Source organism: Mytilus galloprovincialis, chromosome 2 (assembly GCF_965363235.1).
Source record: "Mytilus galloprovincialis chromosome 2, xbMytGall1.hap1.1, whole genome shotgun sequence".
NCBI lineage: Eukaryota > Metazoa > Mollusca > Bivalvia > Mytilida > Mytilidae > Mytilus > Mytilus galloprovincialis.
The window spans coordinates 93,375,152-93,402,470 of NC_134839.1; the positions used below are offsets into that span (position 1 = coordinate 93,375,152).

Here is a 27,319-nt window from a genome sequence, read left to right on the forward strand (position 1 = left end):
ATGAAAATTTACGTGCGATGGGTGCAATATCATACCGACAACTAACATGGCTCACCAGGGTTGAAGCTTAAAAGTAAATCAAACTCCATAAAATTTTTATTTAAATATAAAAAAGAAGATGTGCTTATGATTGCCAATGAGATAACTCTCCACAAGAGACCAAAATGACACAGAAATTAACAACTACATGTATAGGTCACCTTTGTTCTGTTTGTTCCAACAAAGTTATTGAGATTTTGTTGATAATAATTTAACAATTCACGACAATAAGAAGCTGTTTAGAGTTTAATGCAAAGACTTTTTAAAGTCTTTTGCAAGAACATACTATATTTTTTTTTATTCTAGTTTAACTTCCATGCAATCTCTACCCCTTCATGATCATTAACTGTAAAATACTTATCGGTATCTTCTCTATTAAGATGTCTGATTATCGACTCCTAGGAGTCGATATTAAGAATTGAACGATGAACAGTCAGTGCGTGAATTTTTCTTGCTACCTGATTGGAAGATATAACGAGACGTGAATAATCAAAGTTTATTGATTGGTTATGACAATCCAAACCTAGTAAATGTCCTTCAATCCCGTAGAGTATCGGATTTGTCCTCTCTATTTTAGCAATTAGATTTTGCCTGGTCATTAATCATGCATATTCATGATATTGGTACACAGGTAACTTTTATCTATAAATAGTCGAATCTTCTGGAGTTTCATAAACAACAACGTTAAACGATATATACTACTTCGTGGCTATTCTAGTAAATAAATTAATCTACAAAGCGAGAGCACTTTCCGGCATTTTCATCAGCTAAGAGTCGAGTAGCCCTTTTTGAAAGGCTAATGCTTGTTTATACATAGTTATGAAATAACTGTTGTGAGCACAAGATTCACTGCACACTTTCAAAGTTCTGCTTTATCAAACATTAAAACATGAACTTTATGATCGGTACGATTGAGATTTTTTATCTAAGACAACTTGGTTTATCTACCGGTATTAGTTGAAAATGCGGCTTTGAACTAGCTTTCACAGTAGCTGCGAGTATGTGTTGTTCAATAATTTGTGTCTTAATGTTATTGTTTTATGTGATAAATTGTTGTGTTGTTACACCACTGTACCAATGAATGAGGAAAGGAGGAAGGGTTGGTTTGATAGAGTTGCGAGCGGTGTGTGGAACGCATATTTAACTGAATAAACCAGTCAACCCTTAATGTCTATAAAAGACCCCCTCTTATAAATGTCGCTTTACTTTAAGCACCTTTTAAAACTGTTTAAGTTAACAATTATGTAAAGAATTATCAATTCAAAGATGTTTATTATCTTGAATAAAACTATTCTAATTAGATACATTTTCATCTGCTATTGGACGGAAGATGTTGTTCATTTGTGTAATATAAGTTACTATTATTTGAAAACGCTTATAGAACAGCCAAATGAATGCACTAAAGTAAAAATAGAAGTCACAGATCCGATTGAATACAATTATCAGCCAAATTTTATTGATTTTGTAACATTTGTTTCAAATATGACAAACTTTTTACCCAAAATCACCAGCACCGTGATCATCAGGACCCATCAGCACAATGACAGGACCCACCAGCACAGTATCAGGACATAAATAAACTGAGAAAATGCAAAATTTTCTTAAATTTCACGGGTTTTGCACACAATAATTTTGTCTTTTGGATTTGAGTATAGAAAATAGACTTCATGAGCATTTTTGTTTAATTTTCCAGTTCTAGATTTTCTGAAAATGAGCACTTTTGTGTTATGTATGTAGATTCTTAATTTTTGGTCCGGTTTTCAAATTGGTCTACATTAAGGTCTAAAGGGTCCAAAATTAAACTTAGTTTGATTTTAACAAAAAATGAATCCTTGGGGTTCTTTGATATGCTGAATCTAGAAATATACTTAGATTTTTGATTATGGGCCCAGTTTTCAAGTTGGTCCAAATCGGGGTCCAAAATTAAACTTTGTTTGATTTCATAAAAAAATGAATAATTGGGGTTCTTTGGTATGCCAAATCTAACTGTGTATGTAGATTCTTAATTTTTGGTCCGGTTTTCAAATTGGTCTACATTAAATTCCAAAGGGCCCAAAATTAAACTAAGTTTGATTTTAACAAAAAAATGAATTCTTGGGCTTCTTTGATATGCTGAATCTAAACATGTACTTAGAGTTTTGATAATGGGCCCAGTTTTCAAGTTGGTCCAAATCAGGATCCAAAATTATTATATTAAGTATTGTGCAATAACAAGAAATTTTCAATTGCACAGTATTCAGCAATGGCAAGAAATCTTCAATTGCACAGTATTGTGCAATAGCAAAAACTTTTCAATTGCACAGTATTGCGCAATAGCAAGAAATCTTCAATTGCACAGTATTGTGCAATAGAAAGTATTTTCAATTGCACAGTATTGCACAATACCAAGAAATATCTAATTGCACAATATTGCACAATAGCAAGAAATTTTCAATTGAAGTTATCTTTCTTTGTCCAGAACAGTAGTAGAATCAACTTAAATCATTGTTTTACACAATATACAATGTATATTCACTTTTACTACCAATTGATAAATTATTTAATCTTTACCATTCAGTGATAACAAGCACTTTTTTTACATTTTGATATTTTATGATGTATTTAAATGAGTAGTTATTGTTGCACACTCCATTAGAAATTTGAATTGATATCAGTTTTGGAACAAGGGAAAGGGGGGTGTGAAAAAAAAATTGGGGGGGGGGGGGGGGGTTCAATTTTTCTTATTTCAGATTTCATAAATAAAAAGATAATTTCTTCAAACATTTTTTTGAGAGGATTAATATTCAACAGCATAGTGAATACCTCAAAGGCAAAAAAAAATAAAAAAAATAAAGTTCATTAGAACACATTTATTCTGTGTCAGAAACCTATGCTGTGTCGACTATTTACATGTAATCACAATCTAAATTTAGAGTTGAATCCAGCTGCTTAAATGTTCTGTCCATACTTGCCCCAACCGTTCAGGGTTCAACCTCTGCGGTCGTATAAAGCTGCGCCCTGCGGAGCATCTGGTTTTTTAATTTTATTATTATTAACTATCACTGTGCTTAAACGGCTTTGGTTAATTTTACTCACAGTCCAAGATGGCGGACTCTTAACTCGTTGAAATATTATTGATAAAAATATCTACTTTTTGCGTCTTTTTATTTTAACTTTGTAAATTTGCATAGGATTCTTGAATATCGAAACCACTTACCATTATCACACATATAATATCAGTAGCATACCACTGTTCAATAGTCATACATCAATTAAGCGGAAACAAATTCTGGTTACAAACCAAAACCGAGGGAAACATCAATTATAATACAAAAACAATGGAACAACAGAAGCTCTTAACAAACGCCAGCATACACAGAAATGAACTATTGATATCAACTGCAATATTCTAACTTGGTACAGGATATTTTTGAATGTTTCAATATTGACATTTAAGTATGGAGACCACAGATTCATCAGTCAAAAGATGAAATATGTGGGTCAAGTGAAATATAACAAGTAGTAGGTGTGTTCGAATAACACATTTTATCTCATATTTCATATAAAGTGTCATGAAAAGCTTTAATTTTATTCAAATATTATTTAATTAACTGTAATCATAAAAAAACAAATACTTTAAGTTCAAATATTTTTTTTTGTATGTAATTTTTGTATTAAACAATTTGTTTACACACAGGTTGCTATCATGGCGGTTGATTATTTACTTCTAGTATTGATATATATGCACATCTCGAAGTCAACAGAACATGACATTAGACCATCGTTATCTACAGGTATGAAGACCAATATTTATATTAAAAAATAATAATTCTCTTTTCCTTTATAGCCATGAAAACCTCGGATACCTTAGAGAATAGTATATTTTTTTTTCTGAATCTATAGATGTATAAACCGGTCCAGTCGTTGTCATACTGACTAAAAAGGTTCAATGTTCAAAAGACTTTAATGTTTTATATAACCATGACTTCAGACGAAATTAATTTTTTTAAGATTTCAATTTATACAGATAAACAAATATTTGTATTTAATATAATCCTTTGCAATTGTTGGGGAAAGTCTTTTAAATACATACAAACACAATAAAAAATGTTTAGTTTTTACTTTTAATATGTCTTTCTTTCCCCTGTATACAATGGATTAATACTCCAGAATAATGATATATGGAAATAGTTACTATTTGATTAGAAATATCTTTAATGTATATTTAACCAACAATCTCTAAAATGTTTTAATGTCAGTCGTTTTTTTTCAATATTGTGTGTTACTATGTCAACTTGCCGTTTTTCATCGTCTAAGAGATATCAGATGTCTGGTTTATTTGTGAGACATTCCCATGTATATCGACTACTGATATGTTTTCCAAATGCATTTTGTGTGCGTGGTTTGTTTTAAAAGACATCATTTATGGCCAATTATAAATACTTTTACAAAAAAAAAAAATAATATAAAAATGTATTTATTTCAATTTCCTAAAATCTTTTATTTTCATATACCGCAGAAAATAATGAAATGTAGATCCACAGAAACTCATGTAACAATCTCAATCCCATATCATATAAAGGACCGGTGTGGCACCGTTAAAGTCCACAATTCCTCTAAAGTCCACAACACCGCTAAAGTCCACAACGCCGCTAAAGTCCACAAAATTTCCGCTGAAGTCCACAAAATGACCTCCGCTAAAGTCCAGAAGAAAACACCGTTAAAGTCCACAACAACAAGTTCCGCTAAAGTCCACAAAAAAGCGCCGTTAAAGTCCAAACATTTTTTTTTCATTATCAAAAGTCAATTTTCTGTTTTTTACACCCGATATTATAGATCCAATTAAAAGCACGGACTTTGTTCTTAGAAAGTATTTCTTGTTAGCATAAATTATATTTTTGATGAATGAAAAAATTATAGTATTTGCTTTATCGATTTTTATGCGATTTTCTATCAATCAAACAGACAACATTTCTCTAAAGTTATCTAACTATTATACTCTTTTTATTCTTTAGTAAATATTTGTTCATCCACAAGAAACTCCAACATAGCTTTCTCTTTATGTATATGCTGGAGACATAATTTGGAGCCTATATTTGATATTTAAATTTCCTTTGCAATATCTATGAAACATAAGTAAGATTTCCATTCAGTGTCTGTTAGGTTCCACAGCAGCCAAAACGGTCCGTAAATCTCAAAAATAGACTTGGATCCATCATGTTCTTTTTTGAAATCAAAATAATGATAAAGAATACCACACATTCATGCATTTTGTGGTGCTCAGCAGATTTCCATCACTCTTTGGTTTGCATATACAAAAGAAGATATGGTATGATTGCCAATGAGACAACTGTCCACAAGAGACCAAAATGACACAGACATTATAAACAACTGTTTGTTTTGTTTTCAAAAAGGAAAATGAATTTGTTTCAGAATGAAAGATGAATTGAATAAATTATAAGCGGATGTGGTTCTGTATTGTGTATTATCCATGATGAGTACAAGTATAAGTTTTTTTTCAACAATGCTACATGTATATATATGTTCCAGACAATATGAGTATATCTGATTTAATTGAACCCTTACGCGTACAATGTGGACCATACATGTGCATTTGTCAAATTTATCAAGAGTCAGAAAATGAAATAAAAACTTTAACCAAATAAACTAGAGTCTCTTAAGAGCCTGTGTCGCTCACCTGTATTTACTGATCCTTTGGAAATCATGTAAAATAAGGTTAAAATCATAATTTATAGTATAAGATATCATTAGATACTATAATAATATCTAAGATAATAGCAAAGAACTCAGGGGCAGCAACCCAACAACTGGTTGTCTGAAAATTTCAGGGCAGATATATCTAAATCTGATGAACATTTTTGCCACCGTCAGATTTGCTCTAAATGCTTCAGTTTCAGAGATATAAACCAAAAACTGATTTTACCCTATGTACTATTTTTAGCCATGTCTGCCATCTTCGTTCGCGGGCAGGGTCATCGGACACATTTTTTAAACTATATACTCTTATAATGATTGTGGATAAGTTTAGTTACACTTTGTTTAAGTAATTTCAGAGGAGAAGATTTTTGTAAAAGTTAACGATGACGACGACGACGCCGAACGCAAAGTGATGAGAAAAGCTCACTTGGCCCTTCGGGCCAGGCGAGCTAAAAAGTGACGCTACATTTTTTAGTATGAAATTAAGTTCAAATGCTCAAATTGCAATTGAAGTTATGGGAGTACATACATGTATATTTTGGAAGATAAGTTTTTAGAACATTTAGGAACGTTGTACTTCAAAAACCGATAAGCCAGTAAAGTAAAATGGTCAGAAGTATTTGTCACCTATAATTAGTTGTTATATATATATCATGAAATCTACGGGTATTTTTCATAACAAATATTTAGGAACTATTTCATGTAAGATTTTAATCAAAATTAATACCAATAGAAGCAGACCTCTCATAGGTTTATTTGTTTATTTGGTAATTTATCTATTTTGAAGCGTTAATTCTCAATTTCTGATGATATAACACAAAGTTTATATCTTATCCAAAAATTTGATTTACACCAAAAATGAAAAACAAAACTAACCGAAGAAAAGTATGACCAAATAAAAAAAAACTTGCCGACGTATTTGTGTGTTGAGAAATCCAGAACTAATAAAAATAAGTGTGTATGAGCATTGGAGGGTGTGGATATAGGATAAAGACAGGATGTGGATATAGAATAAAGGCGATAGGAACGTTCATCTTGCATTGAGCCCGAACACCAACAATTGTTGAACTATCCTATAGTCATATTGATTGATAAAATGTACGTCACATCAAAGTTCACGGTATCGCTTTCAGAGTTAATTTCGTTTCTTTATTCTCTTTTAAAGATACTTTTTTTAGTATTTTGAAAAGGCTAAATGGAAGACTAGTATGAAGTTTTAAGCTGAAACTTTTACGAATTATATAATATCAAAGAATGTTTCTGTTCTTTTCAATACAATTTTATTGGTTAAATACTGTAGAACAGATTTAGCGTTTTGTGAGTTTATAGAAATTAATCTTGTGAGTAATTTTACATGTGATTAAAACACTTTACCAAGATAAACAACTAGTGTATGTATATTTTCTTAAGCCCCATTTATGGGCATTGGTTTTTCCTTTTGAATGGTTTTACACTTGTAATTGTTGGGGACTTTAATAGCTGGCTGTTACGTGTGAGCCAAGGTTCCGTGTTGAAGGCCGTACCTTGACCTATAATGGTCTTTTATAAATTTTAACTTGGATAGAGAGTTGTCTTATTGGCACTGTGACTCATACCACATCTTCCTATATCGATCAAATCAGGTTTTGTTGTGACATTTTGGTAGAAACCCATTCAACGCATCGATATCTGATACTAATCGATAAAAATATAACTTAAAGCATAGAATATTTTCTTTTTTATTTGGAATTTATCATACTGGCTTCATTTTTCCGTTCTGAAAATCATAACAGAAATTAATAACGTTAAACGTTGGTTAAAAGTTTTGCGACAGGAGACCTTTGGGAATTCATAAACTTAGTATTTTTTTGTTTAATGATATAATCAAGATTGTTGCATGCCGTTCAAATGTTATAGATTAGGAGGCACATTTGCTTTGTACATTAATTATGTCAAAAAGTGAGTATATGCAAAGAATTAGAGAAAAACATTACTCGTTGAATGCAGTAATAATAAATAACGAATTTACCAACTTTTTAGAAATGATGTCCAAATTGGCCATCAAGATCAAAATTGATAGAACAAAATCATATACCGATACTGTACTTTTTTCATGTATCAAACTGATAAAAAAAAAATATTACCGAGAAGAAAGGCCAATGCTTCACTGGGGTAAAGCTGATGACCGTAACTGCATTCACGGTCATCCCAAGATGTCGGATGAAAAATTAGGTCAGTTTCTGTATTGTCTGTTAAAGTGTTTCTATATCATTTTCTTTACAAATCATACATTGAAACAATGTAAATTTATAAAAGAATCACTCGAAAATCACTAATTACTTCCGAGAAATGTGCATGAAACGGGAAATTCGATTTGAAAAAATCGTTAAGATGACCGTAAATCATAATCAAAATATTTTCAAGATGACCGTAACATAAAACAAGGATGACCGTGATTGGTAAAAAGATGACCGTAACTTGTAAAGGATGACCGTAATTTGTAAAGACTGACTGTAATTTATATAGGACGACCGTAACTTTTATAGGATGACCATCAATTCTAAGAAATATCCGTATTGTATTCAAAGCTTTTTTGTTGAGTTTGTCGATCTCAATAAGGGCTCGGTTAGCGGATATAAATATGTTTCATAAATTTCTTTTTAACCGGATTTTTGTGACAAAAATGTCGGTTATTGATTTGAGGATGTACGGCGGGCGGGCGGGCGGGCGGGATGATGGGCGGCAATCGAATGTTGTCCGTGCATTAACTCATGAACCGTTCAACCAAAGCTTTTAAAATTTTAATATGTTGTTACTAACAACTAAATGAAGGTCAAGTGCAATAATGGCGATTTTGACTTTTACCGTTCAGGAGTTATGGTTCTTGAAAGATTGAAAAATGGAGTTTCCAGTCGTGTCCGTGCATTTACTCATGCACTGTTCTACCTAAGCTTCCCAAATTTTAATATGTTGTTACTGACGACAAGATGGAGGTCAAGTTCAATAGTGGCGATTTTGACTTTTACCGCTTAGGAGTTACGGTTCTTGAAAGATTGAAAAATGGAGTTTCCAGTCGTGTCCGTGCATTTTCTCATGAACCATTCAACCAAAGCTTTTGAAATTTTTATATATTGTTACTGATGGTAAATTAGAGGTCAAGTTCAATAATGACGATTTTGACTTTTACAGTTCAGGAGTTATGGTTCTTGAAAGATTGTGAAATGGCGTTTCCATTCACGTTGTTGCATTTACTCATGAACCATTCAATCTAAGCTTTTCAAATTTTAAGATGTTGATACTGATGACAAAATGGAGGTCAAATTTGATATTGACGATTTTCACTTTCACCATTCATCAGTAATGGTTCTTGTGATATTGCCAGGACACAAATAAATATTAATAAATCCGGTTTGCTGTCGTTGTGACAGCCTCTTGTTTTGAACTATAATATAATTAGACATATTTAGGATTTATAACAATGATAGTAAATTGCATATTTCGTAAACAATGAAATATTTATTGATATCGACGTTAAAATTTTAACACAAATTGACAGCGATACGACGAAAATTTGAAGAAACATGAATGTGTCCCTAGTACACGGATGCCTCATCTACACTATCATGTTCTATGTTTAGTGGACTATGAAAATGGGATAAAACTGTAATTTGGCTTTAGAATCAAAAAGATCATACCATAGGGAAAATGTGTACTAAGTTTCAATTTTATTTAACTTGAAGCTGGACAAACGGACAAACAAACAGACGAACGGACGAACGTACGCACAGACCAGAAAAACATAATGCCAATAAATAGATCCGGAGCATTAAAAACATTAATAATACATACGAATATTTGGTAATCGAGCCCATGTGTATGGTTCTAGATGAAGCAGATTAAAATCTTAATTTGTCTTGATATATGCAGGCGGAAACACTTTTGAAATAGAACAAAAGAATCGAAGCTCTGTGTTTATCAAGAAAGCGATAAATGTTAACTGTAATGTTTGATATAGTAACAAAATTTTAAAAAGTTAATAGAAACAAATAAAACGACAATTTTCTTATTTTAAAAACACCATTTGCATAAGTTTTCAATGTATCTATTACATAGTAATGCAAAACAATAAGATATAAAGTCGACGACATGGTTCTTATCGGGGCCTTTTATAGCTGACTATGCGGTATGGGCTTTGCTCATTGTTGAAGGCCTTACGGTTACCTATAGTTGTTAATGTTTGTGTCATTTTGGTCTTTTCTGGATAGCTGTCTCATTGGCAATAATACCACATCTTCTTTTTTATATATAGTATCTAAAGTTGGATGTAGAAAATGCAGAACCTCCGATTTTTTTTTATCACGGACGGAGAACATATCAATCTTTTAGTTCAGAAATTTTCTTGTCTGCCCTTCCATTATGTGAATCAAGAAAAAATTCCCCAAAACAGGTAACGATTGTATCGAAAAGAGAAAAATCGAGTGCACCTTTTTATGTTAGGGCATGTTTGGGGTGTATATTTTGTCTTTAAAACGTACAAAGCAAGAGTATTTTATATAGCATCTCGCTTCAGATTCTATCATTATTATATATCAAAGCTACAGGTTGACTTTATAACGTAAAAAAAATGACAGTACGAAAAGATGAAATATATGGGTTAAGTGAGATACCTATCTAATGAATCACAAAAACAGATTAGGTGTGTTCGAATAGCTATTTTTTTCTAAAAGTACTTGACGACAGTCTTTTAATTTGGATGATGAAAATGGATATCTTCGAAAAAATATGATTTTCTTGTGTGTGATACCTAGGGTTTATAATCTTCAACCACTGAAAATGTTTAGTCTGCCCTTCCACGAAATATTTAATTAGAATTTTTTTAAATGCTTAAGAATTTTCAAAAATTCCATCTGACATCCGAACAGACAATATTTTTAAGTTTTATCAATGCAGACAAGATCATTAACTAATGCTCATTAGCTAGTAGATACATTTGTCTTTTAAAATATAACTGACATATAACGATCGATCGTAATGGTGCTATGTGGATAAATTTATCAGTTTTCAAGAGCAAAATTGGCAGAGCGTCATCCCTACAATGGCTTCCATTTCTACGATTGTGGGCATGAACTGGCGTAATGGGGAGATAATTTTGAAGAAGTAGAATCCTGACTGTATGAATAACATTTCTGTATATACACAAATTGACAACGTTCCGCCTTGTGATACGCTTTTCGTACAATACTATTTTAAGGATCTACTTTGCTGGAGCTCACCTTCACTAGTTTATTCCAATGATATTTTCAAAATGTTTCTGTTATTTTATTTGCACGACAAAATGAAAGACGATATAATATCAATGGGTGTACATGCAATTTGTTGGCATTTTTAAAAATGTGTATTTATTATATGTCATTAAAAGGAATCCCAGAAACAAACAAAAATCTTTTGTCGAGCAGTTGAAGGCTGTGCACCCCATTTTTTTTTATTATGCTTGTAAGGTGTCATTTTATCGCGCTTTTGTGGCATGTTTTCTCTTCCTGTTCATTTGCATGTCTTTTGGCAATCATTTCATACAAAAAGATAGTTGTATAATTACGGATATTTCTTAGAATTGAGGGTCATCCTTTAAAAGTTACGGTCATCATTTACAAATTACGGTCATCTTAAAAGCAGTTACGGTCAGCCTTGTTATGAATCGCTGATTCTGTTACGGTCATCTCGATTGTGATTTACGGTCATCTTGGCGATTTTTTCAAATCGAATTTCCCGTTTCATGCACATTTCTCAGAAGTAATTAGTGATTTCCGAGTGATTCTTTTGTAAATTTACATCGTTTCAATGTATGATTTGTAAAGAAAATGATATAGAAACACTTTAACAGACAATACAGAAACTGACCTAATTTTTCATCCGACATCTTGGGATGACCGTGAATGCAGTTACGGTCATCAGCTTTACCCCAGTGAATGCTTTGTATTGTACTAACGGGATAAAAATAACGAATAATATGTTTTTACAATAAAAAAAATTGGTGTGGACTTTAACGGTGCTTTTTTGTGGACTTTAGCGGAACTTGTTATTGTGGACTTTAACGGACTTTAGCGGAGGTAATTTTGTGGACTTTAGCGGAAAGTTTGTGGACTTTAGCGGCGTTGTGGACTTTAGCGGAAATTTGTTTTGGACTTTAGCGGTGTTGTGGACCTTAGAGGAATTGTGGACTTTAACGGTGCCACAGACCGGTTTAGTGCCGGTCCATAACAACAATAATACAGATAACATATTGTTTACTAAAGATTTTCTTATCCCAGGCATAGATTACATTAGCCGTATTTGGCACACCTTTTGGAATTTTGAATCCTCAATGCTCTTTAACTTTTTACGTGTTTGGCTTTATAAATATTTTGATATGAGCGTCACTGATGAGTCTTATGTCGACGAAACGCGCGTCTGGCGTACTAAATTATAATCCTGGTACCTTTGATAACTATTTACACCACTGGGTCGATGCCACTGCTGGTGGACGTTTCGTCCCCGAGGGTATCACCAGCCCAGTAGTCAACATTTCCGTGTTGACATTTATATCAATAATGTGGTCATTTTTATAAATTTCCTGTTTACAAAACTTTCAAAAACTAAGGATGTTCTTATCCCAGGCATAGATTACCTTAGCCGTATTTGGCACAACTTTCTGGGAATTTTGAATCCTCAATGCTCTTTAACTTTTTACGTGTGTGGCTTTATAACTATTTTGATATGAGCGTCACTGATGAGTCATATGTAGACGAAACGCGCGTCTGGCGTACTTAATTATTATCCTGAACTAGTTACCATCGCATCATAAATATTCATTAATGTCATGTGAGTTATATAACTTTTCAGTGCATTACGTGTCTAAACCGTCAGTAAACTGTCTTCACATAGAAGAGCCAGGTATGTTGTATAAACAATATCAATCATTTATTTATTTAATTCTTCTGTAAACCATGGATTAATGCTTACACCCCCAATTAGATATACAAATGCATGACTTCTATGCACTACAGATGTGAACTGAAATCTTAGATACAGAAGAGGGAAGATACCAGAGGGACATTCAAACTCATAGATGGAAAATAAACTGACAACGCCCTAGCTAAAAAAATGACAAACAGACAAATAATATTTAAGTACACAAGACATAACAATTTTGAACAGCGGTATACTGTTGTTGCCTTTATTTATACGACCGCAAACAAATTTTGCGTTCGGATATTGGTATCACGTCGTCGTCGTCGTCGTCAGCGTCGTCCGAAGACACTTAGTTTCCGGACAATAACTTTAGTGTAAGTGAATGGATCTCTATGAAATTTTAACCCAAGGTTTGAAACCACAAAAGAAAGGTTATGACTTTTAGGGGTTATGGTTCCAACAGATTGGGAACAAGGGTCCCAAAAGGGGTCAAAATAAGTATTTTCTAGTTTCCAGACAATAAGTTGGATGGATCTTTCTGAAATTGTACCACAAGGTTCCATTTCATAAAAGGAAGGTTGGGATTGATTTTTGGGGTTATGGCCAAAACTGTTTAGGAAGAAGGGGCCAATAAGTGGCCAAAACAATACTTTTCTTATACTTTGTATAAATTGCTTAGTTTTGACCAATTTCAATGGGGTTTTATTCTTGAATTCTTGGGGTTTTTAAATATGCTGAATCTAACCGTGTATTATTTTTTTGGAATTTGGTCCCCATTTTTAAATTGGTCCACATAAGATCCAAAGGGTCCAAAATAAAACTTTGTTTGATTTCATCAAAAATCGAATTATTAGGTTCTTCGATATGCCGAATCTAACTGTGTATTTAGATTTTTGATTTTGGGTCACATTTCAAATTGGTCTACATTCAAGTCGAAAGGGTCACCAATAAAACTTAGTTTGATTTTAACAAAAATGTAAATTTTTAGTTCATTGATATGCTGAATCTAAACATGTATTTAGATTTTTGATTATACATGTAGGCCAAGTTTTCAAGTTGGTCCAAATTGGGTTCCAAAATCAATCTTTGTTTGATTTCACCAAAATTGGAATATATGGGGTTCTTTGATATGCTAAATCTAACCATGTATTTAGATACCCGACACCGATTTTACACATGATTAAGCATCTGAATCATTTAATTTGTAAATTAGGATTGAAAAACAATCACTATCATAATTATGTACCCTTTTATTTATGTAAATTATTAGATTTCATCTCATCTACATGAACATTGTTTGTTTACTTGTAACCGGATGTTTTTACTTGTAGTACGCATGCATGGATTTGGTATCGGGACAACTATCACTGTTTACATGTTCGTCCTGAGTTCTTTCGCTCGTATATTACGTTGGCCCTGTGTTCATTCTCTTTACTCTTATCAAGGACGTTTTATAATACGTCCTTGCATTTATTAAAAAATATTAATATTTAGGGTATCGTTAAAAAAACTCTAAAACACGATTTAGTGAAAATCATCTGTTCCTTATTTTGTTCCTAAGGTAAGACAATCGTGTTCAGCCAATCAAATTCTGTGTTTCTCATGATCAATTTATAAGCCAATCAAAAACGTTTTCTCTGAAGATTATCCTAACTTGCTAGATTTTGAACTTGTGTTGTTTTCATCTATACACATGGAAAAAAGTATTGCAACACCTTGATTTTTTAAAACTTGAAAAATCAGCCTCTTTTTTTGGATGAAATATAATAAAATATATGTATAATATTATTGAAACATAGTTTATGATAACATTGGCATTGAAACGAACAAAAAATGTTTGAAAAAAAAAAATGATTTATATAACCACAATTTTAATAACAAAATGAAGTGTTTTTTTGTACAAAAAAATGCATTTTACAACTTTTACTGTAGTCGAACTTTACAATGTCAGACATTTCAAAATTAATGTTCAGATGACTGTTCACATCATGGTCCAAAGAATTAGTACTTTGTGCGCAGCCTCCATTCAAACAGATAACCGCATCTTAACGTCTTCTGATTCCTGCCATAAATCGACTAATCTGTTGATAAGGTAGCAGCAACCATTTCTGATGAAGGGCATTGTTTATTTCATGATGTGTTTGAACTGGGTTGTCCTTTCGCGCACTTTCCACCCAATAGTGTCCCAAATATGCTCGATATGGTTCAAATCCGGGCTACGATCGGGCCAAGGAAGATGAACCGAATTCCATTTGAACATTGGATCTTCCTCCACGATGCTAATTTCCAACTTTGGCGAGCTCTGCACTACGTGTGATATGGAAAACTGTGTGTCTGTTCGTTAGCAAAGGTCTCCGAAATGGTCTTGTCGTACGATAACCAGTAGCGATGAGTCGATCTCGAACAGTTCTTGTTAAAAGGCTCCTGTATGGCCACCACTCTCTTTTTAGGATTGTCTTGTATACAATGGGTTTCCTTCTGACCAACCTTCATTATGCTTGATTTTCCCTAGCAAATGGTATAGGGGGTCTTCATTATCTTAGAAGGTCTTTAACAGCGTTTATTGCCTGATTTTTATTCTCAAAACGACTTATAGTGGAATGGTGATGACCAACAATACGTGCAGTTGTTACAGCGACATCCCTGCTTCTCTTATGCTGATAATCTGCCATCTTGCTACAGTTAAGAGTTGTCAAGGACCCATTACAAGGTGTCAATCACATAACTTTAAAAACTTGGTTATTTAAAGTGTTGAAAACAATGAGGATGAAAACATCTGTTTTGCTGTTTACGGGTACAGTAGCTGCATGTGCAGATAAAAACTTATCGAGTCGATATCTATTGATTAAACTCATGTGATACTTAAATAATGTTTAACTAGTTCTATTTTACCAAATTATATCACAAAAAAATAAAGTGTTTTTTTAATTTCAATTTCAATTTGGTGTTGCAATACTTTTTTCCATGTGTATAGTTGTAAAATCGTGAACATGGCATGAGCATTTTCATAAAAGCATGACTGATTGGCAAAATTCAATGAGGCAGTCTACCAAAAAAATAATAAAGAGTATTTTTTTCACTAATTTATTGACATTATACTTGTTGTAACATATTTTATTTTTGTATTCCAATTAAATCATTTAAAGGACAACGTACTATTCTTTTTTCACAAACAGCTACAACAGATTGGGACCCCCCCCCATTATGAGTGGTGTCCCTTAGATGAGGGACTGTCCCTAAAACAAGGGGTCATTTTACTGTTGAAAAAAAAAAGATAGAAAATTTTTAAGATTTTTAACTCAAAAGAGGGAAAATTCATTATATTTGGAACAACTTTTCTAAATGAGGGGCCAAATTAATAAAGAAGATATAAGTTTAGAAACATCATAAAATTCTTTTGACAAGTTTTGACCATTTAATACTTGATAGATGCATAGTTCTTGGGGAAAAGTTTCATCAAATAATATGAATATAAAGGTGCTCATTGTTTTACAGTGGGTTGTAATGTTCTTCCATTGAGGGTTACCCCTCATTTGGAGTGTTCTCAACCTGTTAAAGGTCCATCTTTGTGCATAATTCAAAATTGGAAATTTCAACAAGCATCTAATATTCTTACACAAGAAAATAAAGCCTGGTCTGCTAGCTACATGTTCATCTTTTCTAACGATTTAATAACTAGAATCATGCAAACAGACTTAAAAAAAGGCATGTAAGTTCATCATACAAATTTGACACTTTTTCTAGACAATCCAGATCGTGCAAAATACTTCGCATAAGATTGTAACCTTTAAAATTGTTGTCGCGCACTAAAAACCCCCATGGAAACTTTCAAAAGTTTGCGGGTATGTAACAAGTCTTACTATTTTTATGCCCCATTTATGGGCATTATGTTTTCTGGTCTGCTTGTCCGTCCTGCTTCAGGTTAAAGTTTATGGTCGAGGTAGTTTTTGATGAAGTTGAAACCTAATCAACTTGAAACTTAGTACACGTGTGTTCCTTATGATATGATCTTTCTAATTTTACTGCCAGATTAAAGATTTTACCTAATATTCACAGTCCACTGAACATAGAAAGTGAATGTACGAATGGGAAATCCATGTACTTATGGCACCTTCTTGTTTGAAGAAAAGAAAATACGTCATCACGATAATGGAACAAAATAGGCTGGGTTAGTGATGCTGCTTTTATGGTAAATCAAGTTACCTTTTATTCACCTTCTTCAACCTCAGAGCTATCAGCTCTTTGATTGATTTTTGGGCCCTGTTATCAAATTGGTCTACATTTAGGTAAAAAAGGTCCAAAATTAAACTTTGTTTGATTTCATCAAAAATTGAATTATTGAGGTTCTTTGATTGTCGAATCTAACTGTGCTGTTAGATTTTAAGTTTTTGGTCCAGTTTTTAAATTGGTCAACTTTAAGGTCGAAAGGGTCCAAAAATTATTTTGTTTGATTTGAACAAAAAAGTTGAATTCTTGGGATTCCTATATATGCTGAATCTAACCGTGTATTAAGTTTTTGGAAGTTGGTCCCCGTTTTTAAATTGGTCCACATGAGATCCAAAGGGTCCAAAATAAAACTTTGTTTGATTTCATCAAAAATCAAGGTTCTTCGATGAATTATTGAGGTTCATCGATGCGTTATTGAGGTTCTTCGGTGGATTATCGAGGTTCTTCGATATGCCGAATCTAAATGTGCTTTTAGATTTTAAGTTTTTGGTCCTGTTTTTAAATTGGTCTACATTAAGGTCGAACGTGTTCAAAAATAAATTTTGTTTGATTTTAACAAATAATGAATTCTTTGGGTTCTGCTGAATCTAAACATGTATCTAGATTTTTGATTATGGGCCTAGTTTTCAAGTAGGCCTAAATTGGGGTCCACAATTTAACTTTGTTAGATTTCAACAAAAATTGAATGTATGGGATTCTTTGATATGCAATATCTAACCATCTTTTTAGATTTTTGTTTTTTGGGCCCTGTTACCAAATTGGTTTGCCTTGAGGTCAAAAGGGTCCAAAACTAAACTTTGTTTGATTTCATCAAAAATTGAATTCTTGGGATTCTTTGATAGGCTGAATCAATCCATGGCCATGTATTTAGATTTTGGATATTGGACTATAATAGGTAAATTAATTTTTTTAAGTTCATAAGACCACATTCTTTCTGTGTCAGAAACCTATGTTGTGTCAACTATTTAGTCACAATATAAATTCAGAGCTGTATCAAGCTTGAATGTTGTGTCCATGCATGCACCAACTGTTCAGGGTTCGACTTCTGCGGTCGTATAAAGCTGCGCCCTGCGGAGCAATTGGTTATTAGTTGTTATTATCCTTTAACTACAATGTAGCTTTACATAATTGCGAATACTCTTAGATCTGCACTAAGTGTCTTAACTGTTTTTGTAAGTTTTTTTTGGTTATTTATACCGTTATGAAACAAAGCAGGAGCCTGTTATTCAGTAGTTATCGTGTGTTGCTGTATATTATACATATTTTTTAGTTTGTTGTTATGTACATAATTGTGCCGTTAAGTTTCTCGTTTAAATTGAATCACAGTTGTCTTTTCATGACCGTTCATAGCTAACGTCTATGTGGTATTGGTTTGCTCGTTGTTGAAGAACGTTCGGTGACCTATAGTTTCTCTACGTTTTCGTCATTTGGTCATTGAAAGAGAGTTGTTTCATTGGCAATCATACTACACTTTCTCAGTTTTATTTAGTAAAGGCCTTAAATTAGAATACAGTTAAATTGTTTGAGGAGGTTGAATGCTGATGTTTTTCCTTGGCTAAATATGATCAGTCTCATAAATTCTTACAAAATTAGTCAACTACTTTTACACATAGAAGCTAGCATATTCTATTTCTTACATTTTGTTGCTATGAAATCGATGATTATCACTGCTTTTTGTATTAAAGTTCACGGCCGACACTCGGCTAACCGAGAGATTGGTCGGTTAATCTATATTGAGTATGCGGCTATATGGGCGATTGGTCTGTTAATCGGGTTGGTTATACGTCTGTTAAGAGTAAAACGCTTAATTTAATGTTAAACTTTATTAAATATACAGATTTTTGGAATGTTATAAGAACCAAATAAAACAAAAGAAAAGTGTCTGACAAAATGATATCTATCATAGAACATTTTGCACTTGTAAAAACATTTCTTAGTCTGCGCAGTTTTCAGTAAAACTAAAAGGCGTCGCGCAAGTATGTAGTACTTATGCTTATACGCATAGCAATTTTTTTAATAAAAGGCGAAACTAACAAATTTAAATCATTTAAAGGACACAAAATAGTACTGTGGTTCTAAAAAATAAATTGACATTAGTAAATATTTCATAATTGTAAAATAACGTTAATAATACCACGTTTTAGTGAAAATTATGGGAATAAAGTCTGTTAATGGGTTGGACAATTGAAATTGTGTCAGTTAAGAGTTATTTAGCCACGACAATAATTTTGCTACCTTTATATTTTCCCCTTCAAAAATTTAAGAATGAGATGTTCCTGAGTAAACAAAAATGACAATACGGTGCCACAGTATCCTAGAAAGAGCATTTTTATTTTGATTTTCTTTGCATTTTATTGAAGGGTGTGTCACTTCAAAATAGCGTGATATTGATTGACCTCTGGAATATGCATGAATTTGACGTTTTCAATCAGCCTTAATTTTTGTGTCTGTGAATCGAAGTAGCACGTTCTCAATTCCGACTGAAAGTGTCTTTCTAATACAACACAGGGTACATATAACGTGTTCTCGTTCACATATGAACATGATATTTGTCACTGGACGTTAAACCCTAATTCGTCAGCATCATCCTATTCTTTTCTTCTATTACTTAATCATATGTTGTTTACAAATCACTCTAAAGAAGTAAACGGAAAGGAGCGAATGCAGCTACATTTGGTTATTTTAAGTTTCAATTCATTTTATTCCGTTTAGTTCCTTTCTACATAAGGGCAGAGGAGAACTACAGTTGTCTATGGTGGCCGGTGAAGTCCATTTTGCGTTTTCGCGATTTCGCCTTTCATATTCTATAGGGCGAAAACGCGAAATCGCGAAAAGGCGAAATCGCGAAGTCGAAAACGCGAAGTCGAAAACGAGAAATCGGTTTCGCGTTTTCGACTTCGCAATTTCGCGTTTTCGCCATATAGAATATGTAAGGCGAAAACGCTAAAGCGCTAAAACGCAAAATGGCATTAACCTGCCAACATAGTTGTCCGCAGGTAAACTTCTAGAATTTGTCACCAATATAAGTACATCGCAATCCGTTACTGTTTCAACAGCCATCGGTGTTTGAATTCATGTGTGTATTCGTTTTTAGCAATGTATCACTCTCTACTGTCCTTCTATATTCTACGTTTCCATCCAGATTCTCGTGTATACCATGAGGGTCCGGATTGGGGGATATTGTTTATTTCTGTATTCCTTAAATTGTTATGTCATTTTTTTCTACATTTTATTTATCTTACTCATTATTCTTTCTTTATTTTTCATATTTTGTCATCCCAATATATTTTTCTTACTGATGTTTAGTTACATTACGACGTTTATCTCTGATTTATATACTGGTTACCAATGTAGATGACAAATTTGTGTCATTCATGACAATTAAACAGAATCAACATGATATATGCGATCATTCTTGGATGAAATTAATATTACTTTAATATTACACTTTTTGAAACCATTTTTATCAATTTTCTATTTCATGTGTTGTTTCCGTATATGTTATGTTTCATTGCTCATGTGTTGTTTTCGTATATTTTAGCCGCTCGTCTTGAGCCTACTCATTTGATCCGATAACACCCAATATAGCAATAAAATTATACTTTTATTGCCATTCATAACTCTTAACAGACCAATTAACAGACCGGGTTTTATAAATCCGACCCATTAACAGACCAGGTTTTAAATAAAGATCGATTTATGTCACCAAAATACAGATTTTCGTGTAGATTTTTCGCACAATGATATCAATATTGTTAGCAAACATAATGCCTTTCTTTTTTCGATGTTCAAAATATTGAATGCAAGTAAATTTAACCAATGTGTCATTTTGTGTACATTTTATGTGTGTAAAATGTGTATAAATTTATTGATGAGTAACCCGCCTTTTCATTTTATAGATCGTACATCGAAGCTAGAAAAATAATAATTACACCACTGAATTCAGTACATTGAATTGTTTTGTTAGACATGAATACTTTTTATGATGAAAATATATTTAGAAAGTTATACAATGAAACATGCTGTTTCAATGATTTTCTCGATAACACCTGATTAACAGACTTTAGCCTACCCGATTAACAGACCAACCGCCGATATAGCCGCATACTCAATATAGATTAACCGACCAATCTCTCGGTTAGCCGAGTGTCGGCCGTGAAGTTGTGGTTAATTGACAAAACCTGTAACTCTATGACAACTGATAGAACGTCCTTGTTTAAAAGTAGATGGCTTATTAAGCTAAGATGTTTCTGGAGAAAGTAAATAAATAATGTGGCAGATTTTTCTTAATTCCTGAATTACTATTATTCGATATTTTTAACGGTTTTGATAACTAAGTCACTCAACTGAGGGTCTAAACAAAACAATGTTTTAATAAATAGTGTGAAAGCTAGATAAATTGACAGCAGGAATAGATAAACTTTAAAATTGAGTTTGATTCATCCACATGAGAGATACCCAGATTATGTATCTTAACTACATTGATAGACATGTGTTTTAAAATTAAGATGATGTTATTTGATTGTCAATGAGACAACTTTCCACAAGAGACTACATGACATAGTATTTATTTTCTTATATATGACGTATTGTGTACGTGCAAAAATGTTTGGGCAACTTTTTGCAAATTATGGCCATGACTTCAACTTTATTACTAAATATGATAAGCGTCACGCTTTGGTAATTCAATGCATATATTTATAAAGATTTGACATACAAATAAGAAGATACGGTATGATGAATCAACTCTCAATCAGGGTTTAGATGACGAAAACATCTATTGAAAACTATACGTCTTGCGGCCTTTAACAAAGAACAAAAGTTATACATAAAGCAAGGTATCAAATGCCCCAAAACAACAAACGTTTAACAATTTAAACGAGAAAACTAACAGCTTATTTCATATACACAAAAAAAGGGAAAAAAATGAAATACAGTAACCAACAAAAAACACTTTATTACAGGCTATGCACACATCAAATGTTATGCCTAGTAAAAAGTAAAACAACAAAAATACCGAACTGTGAGGAAAATTCACAACGGAAATTCCGTAATCAAATGGCAAAATCAAAAGTGCAAAGACACCACAAGAATGAATAACAACTGTCATATTCCTGACTTGGAACAGGCATTTTCTTACGTAGAAAATGGTCGATAAAACTTGGTTTCATAGCTAGCTAAACCGCTCACTTGTATGCCAGTCGCATTAAATTTCATTATACTAACAAAGATGTGTGAACAAAGACATAAAATATATGAAAATAGTGAAATTAACTTTTTGGAGTGGAAAAAATCTTTAGATGTTTTAGATAAATTACGTGCTTTTGGTTATCCTTTTGATTCTGATAGTTTTGACTTTCAACTCTTCAAAATATATATTCACACAATTTTATAAAACAAAAGTTTTCATATTTAATTAAATGGTTGTTTGGTAAATCTTAATGCAAATATATTTGCTGCAACTCATTGTAAACCTTCTTCTTTAATGATAAAGGTAACTATGCTAGATTCACTTACTGAAGGTGTGATGAGATGATTGAAGCTGTCAATTTTCTCCTTGATAATATTTATGTACGTTTCGACAAATAAGTTCATCGACAGATTGTAGGTATTCATATGGGCCCTAATTGCACCCCTTAACTAGCAGACTTGTTTTTGTTATGAATCGTAGTTTATGACCAAACTCAGTAAAGACTCGTCTAAATTGCATTTAATTGATAAACTCAACACAACTTACTGATACTTTCTCGTTAAATAATTAAGAGTTTCCAAATATACTGCCGAAATTTACCAAAACGAACTTGCTTTAAATAAACCAAATGTAAATGCTAATAATTCTTATTTGATTTGCATATAAGGGAATACGTTGATATAATTGGTCGAGATGACTTCCGGTAGTTGATCTTGACGTTGCTTATTTTTCGATAGACGACGTTGACCGAACTTCTGTTCGTAACCAATGAAAACAAGATAGCGTCGATAATAACACCGACGTTAACAAAATTTATTTTCACTGCACGTTAATCGTTAAATAAATAGTAAACAAACAAATACGTTTGAATGATAGTAAGAGTTTTTGTAGTTTATTTTTTATCAGATAGCAAATTTCATTGAGAACATATTTGTCCGTTAACCAACACATATATTCATGCTCCATGCCTATTCAATGACACAAATATACAATTAACGTGTGATAGAGGTTACGGGTGTGGAAAAATATATTCCTTATCTCCAATTTTAAAGCATTATAAGGATTAAACGCCTTTTCAAAGTAATTCATTGGTATATAAACTGGACCAAGTCACTCAAAAACATATCATTTCGATACTACAAATTACTAAATTCTGTCATAGATATGAGGATTTGGTATTTAAGTTCGATTATACCTACAGAAAACTTATTTCCAGCGCGATAACACATCCTCACTTTCATGGAGATGTTGTAAACAGTGCCCGGAAATTTAGAAACGATCTTGTAAGCTTATCGATCCTTTGTATAAACTTCTTCTTAAAGGTTATCAATTCAACACTGTCATAAGATCTTTGCATATTATTTAAATTGGTATCAATATTGATTTTGTTATACTTCATTTAAAAGCAAACTAAATATCATTGTTATATATGTACCCCTCAGATCTGTGTACGACCCCAAATCTGTGTCCGTTTCTCAAATCTATCCCCCATCGTGATATCATTCGCTAATCTATGTCCGTAAAAAATGATTCGGCCTCAAATCTGTGTCCGATTTGAATCCTGACGTCATTCGCAAATCTGTGTCCGTTAAAAAAGATGAGGCCTTAAATCTATGTAATGTTTTTAAATCTTTTTCAATTTGTTTCGTCATGCGAAAATTTATGCCCGTCTAGTAAGTTGGGTTATATAGGTTTTTTGTTTTATTAAGTCATTTCTCATAATTCAATATTAAGTTGGTATGTGTTCTCCATGTTTGTGCAAGAGCTCAAATATAGTATATGTATTTATAATATTGTTTAAAGTACGGTCTTATATGATTTTTGTTTTATTTAGTCTTTTTTTTTCATGCGTGTGTTATTATTGTATGCCGTCATTAAGAATGAAACTACACACATTTATTTTACTAAAAAGACAGTAAAGAAGGATATTTGTTTGAAACTTCAACGTACTTCGTTTTGTCTTTAAATTTGTTCATATCGCTGTTTTATTGACATTTATACACTTTTATATATGTTTTACCTTGAATACTAGTAACAAAAAATCATTCTAAATTGCTAAAAATAAAACGTGTTTTATATTTTTAATTGAAATATTAGTGAATCGCAATAGAACACATATCAGTTGTTTGGTCTCAGCTGATATCTATTTAGTTTAAGGTAGATGGGGTGTCTAAATTATAATCCGTAGAATTTTTTATAACTTGCCAGAATGAAGTTTTGTCATGCTTTTTAAAAAAAAATAATAAAAAGAATGGGTCACCGGGCTTATTTTCACGCTACACGGTGTTCAAAAATGACAAAGTTTGTATAGATTATGCATGGAAAACCCAATTTTCTGCAATAAAGCGTAATCTACACGACAGAATTTTAAGATAACATATGAGAAGATGCTTTAATTGTATGCTTTCAGTTAAGAAAATGAAACAATTGGGTCACCGAACCCGTTTTCTTGCTACATTATAAAATAGGTAAATTCCTAACACATTCTATTGTAAAAGTACCTTAATCTGAATTATCTGCCCTTGCATTTGAGTTGCCTCCCCTTATGTGGCAAAGTTGGAAACAAAATTAATCAAACAAAAGGTTTCCGTTTTTTTTGTAAAAAACAACCATAAATATGATAAACCATGTCATTTTCTATATCGAAGTGGAAGTTCTTACATGAATTACCTACTACTCTAAAAATTTGCACATTCTATTAAAGATCTAGACCTTGTTTTCTGGTATGTCCAAATCCAAAATGGAAGAAGATACCCTATCTACCTTAAATGTAAAACATGTAATTATATCTTAAATGACGAAAATCTTTCCTCGAGAAGAATCATTCTCTATGTTTTGGCATATTCGTTCTCTCCAGAAACCAGATGAAACACTGCGGTCACTTTGTTCATTGCTGGATTTGCCAACGACTGTTAGCGTAGTTGCAAGGATTTGGCGCCTAAAAACTGTTGTTTTAGGAATTTCTACGGCATTGTTACAGCACTGACGGTTCACGTTTAATTTAAATAGTACCTTGATATTGGCTCTTACAACAGGAAATACTGCACTTCTGAAACAGTCATAAATTGCTTCATATTTTCTATGGTCCTTAATGTGGTTTTTGCTTATCATGTAAATTAGTTGCTGTTTGTCTAAACATTTCCTATGATTGCTATTTAAGTCTTGAGATTTCTTGTATATACATTTATATTCTTGATCATAAAAGTAAAGCGATAAAAACCTTTCTACTATTCCGTCCGAAAACGGCACTTTCAGTTCGTCAACAATTTTTTTTTTTTTGCTCCCTAATTTTGATGTTCTTCTTTGGCCTTCGCAATCTGACTATGTGAGTCATATCCGCCCAAAACGCTTCTGTATTTGGATCCTTTGAAATACCCTTTTTGCGCTTATTAAATAAAGTGTATCCCTCATTTGGAATAATGTCCTGCTCCGCCATCATTCCTTTTATGCAATGACGGCCTATACTCGATGACGTTTTGTTATGTTTTACGTCGATGAAAGGATTTGAGCCAATAACTAATAATAATTTAAGTAAATAAAGGACATAGATGTGAGACAATGCAGGACATAGATTTGATACAATGGAGGGATCAATGACGCAATATTAAAAAAGGACATAGATTTGCGGAAAGGACATGGATTTGAGCCTGGACATGATAGATTTGAGGGTTACATATATATGTTCAGCTTCATGGATCTACAATCTGTCTACACCTGTATTTTTGCATTGCACAAGGTCATGATTTTTTTCTATGACTATTTATGACGTCTTTACACTAAATCCATTGGATGTTGGATTGGTAATTCTCTATTATTTAGTCTGAGATGCATAATTTTTATATAAGTTGTTATTGAACTACTGTCATTAACTGCGAGTACTCATAGATCTTTTTTGTTGTTGTTGTTGTTGGGATGTACAAGTACCCTGTCACGTTCACATGTTTTTGTTATATGTATTTCGAATTGCATCCATCTGATGAGTTAGGCCTTTTTCAACAGACATTTGTTCGTTTTCTGTTGTACTGTTACACCATTATCCAAGTTTAGGGGGAGGGTTGGGATCCCGCTAACATATTTAAGTGCCTTTTGTAGCTGATTATGAGGTATGGGCTATGCTTATTGCCGAAGGCCGTATACTGACCTATAGCTGTTAATTTCTGTGTCATTTAGTCTCATTGGCAATCCCATCATATTGACAATGTCTTCTTTTTTTATATATCTAATAGGTAATAATATTCAAAATTAGGGTACAACGGTCAACATCAAAGAAACACAAAAAGGCATATAGACAAAAAGCAACTTTAAGTTTTAAAAGGACATACTAATAGACTCCATTACTTAACTTTTGCTCTCTGGTGAAGAATTGTATCAAAATAGTTTTTTTTCAAAGATTCAGGGGTTTCAGTCAAAGTTTAAAAAACCTGTCATAGATTATGAAAGCTCAGACCAAACTTACGTTACAGACTGTGTTGAGGACGCACGAAAACGAACATTTTAATGTATAACAAAAAAAGTTCATAAGTAAGTGAATATATTTTATAGTTTATGAAGATTTGTGAAAAGTTGAGTTTTTCATCAAGTCAAATTTGAAGTATATTTTAATCCTTTGTGAAGCTATTCCTTTGCGGTAGCTAATTTGTATAAGGGATTTGATACCATGCTTTTCAAACACCGTGACTTTATATCATGTGAGAAAGACTGGGAGATTAAACATTTTGCATTTTATTGAAAAAATGTTCTCTATAAAAAAGGGAAATCTTAAGCCTCGGTCACACCTTACCGGATAAGACGAACAGACGCCTAACGGATGAAAATAAAAGTTGTCCGTTGACAAAATTGTTATCCGTTGGGAGTCCGTTGATCTACTGACCAAATAAAACGGACGCCTAACTAATGCATAACGGACATGCAACGGATATGCAACGTACGAGAAACGGAAACGTACCGGACAGAACGGATGTCGAACGTACATCTAACAGACAAGTACCGAATAAAACGGACACCTAACGGAAGCGTACCAGATAAAACGTATGAACAAGATATACGAAAAAATTAAAGGTGACAATAATAATACATGTAAATCGCATTAATATACAAAATGTTCTGTGTAACTGGTTTTGGTTTGTTCTTCAAAATGCCGCCAAAGGGCAGTGTCTGGCCTGAATAACAGCTGCTTGATTGTGAAGATGCGCCCTTACTCTAAGATCGATTATGAATAATAAGAATTCATGAACTTTA

General features: G+C 32.7%; 1 long non-coding RNA gene across 1 annotated transcript in view; it reads left to right on the forward strand.

Annotated features, from left to right (window-relative positions):
* LOC143064905 (uncharacterized) overlaps positions 1-27,319 on the forward strand; it is a 48,786-nt gene that overhangs the window by 18,909 nt on the left and 2,558 nt on the right. Inside the window, exons 2-3 of the long non-coding RNA XR_012975346.1 lie at positions 3,716-3,812; positions 12,595-12,645. This is a non-coding gene — a long non-coding RNA (uncharacterized LOC143064905). The remainder of the gene's footprint in view (positions 1-3,715; positions 3,813-12,594; positions 12,646-27,319) is intronic.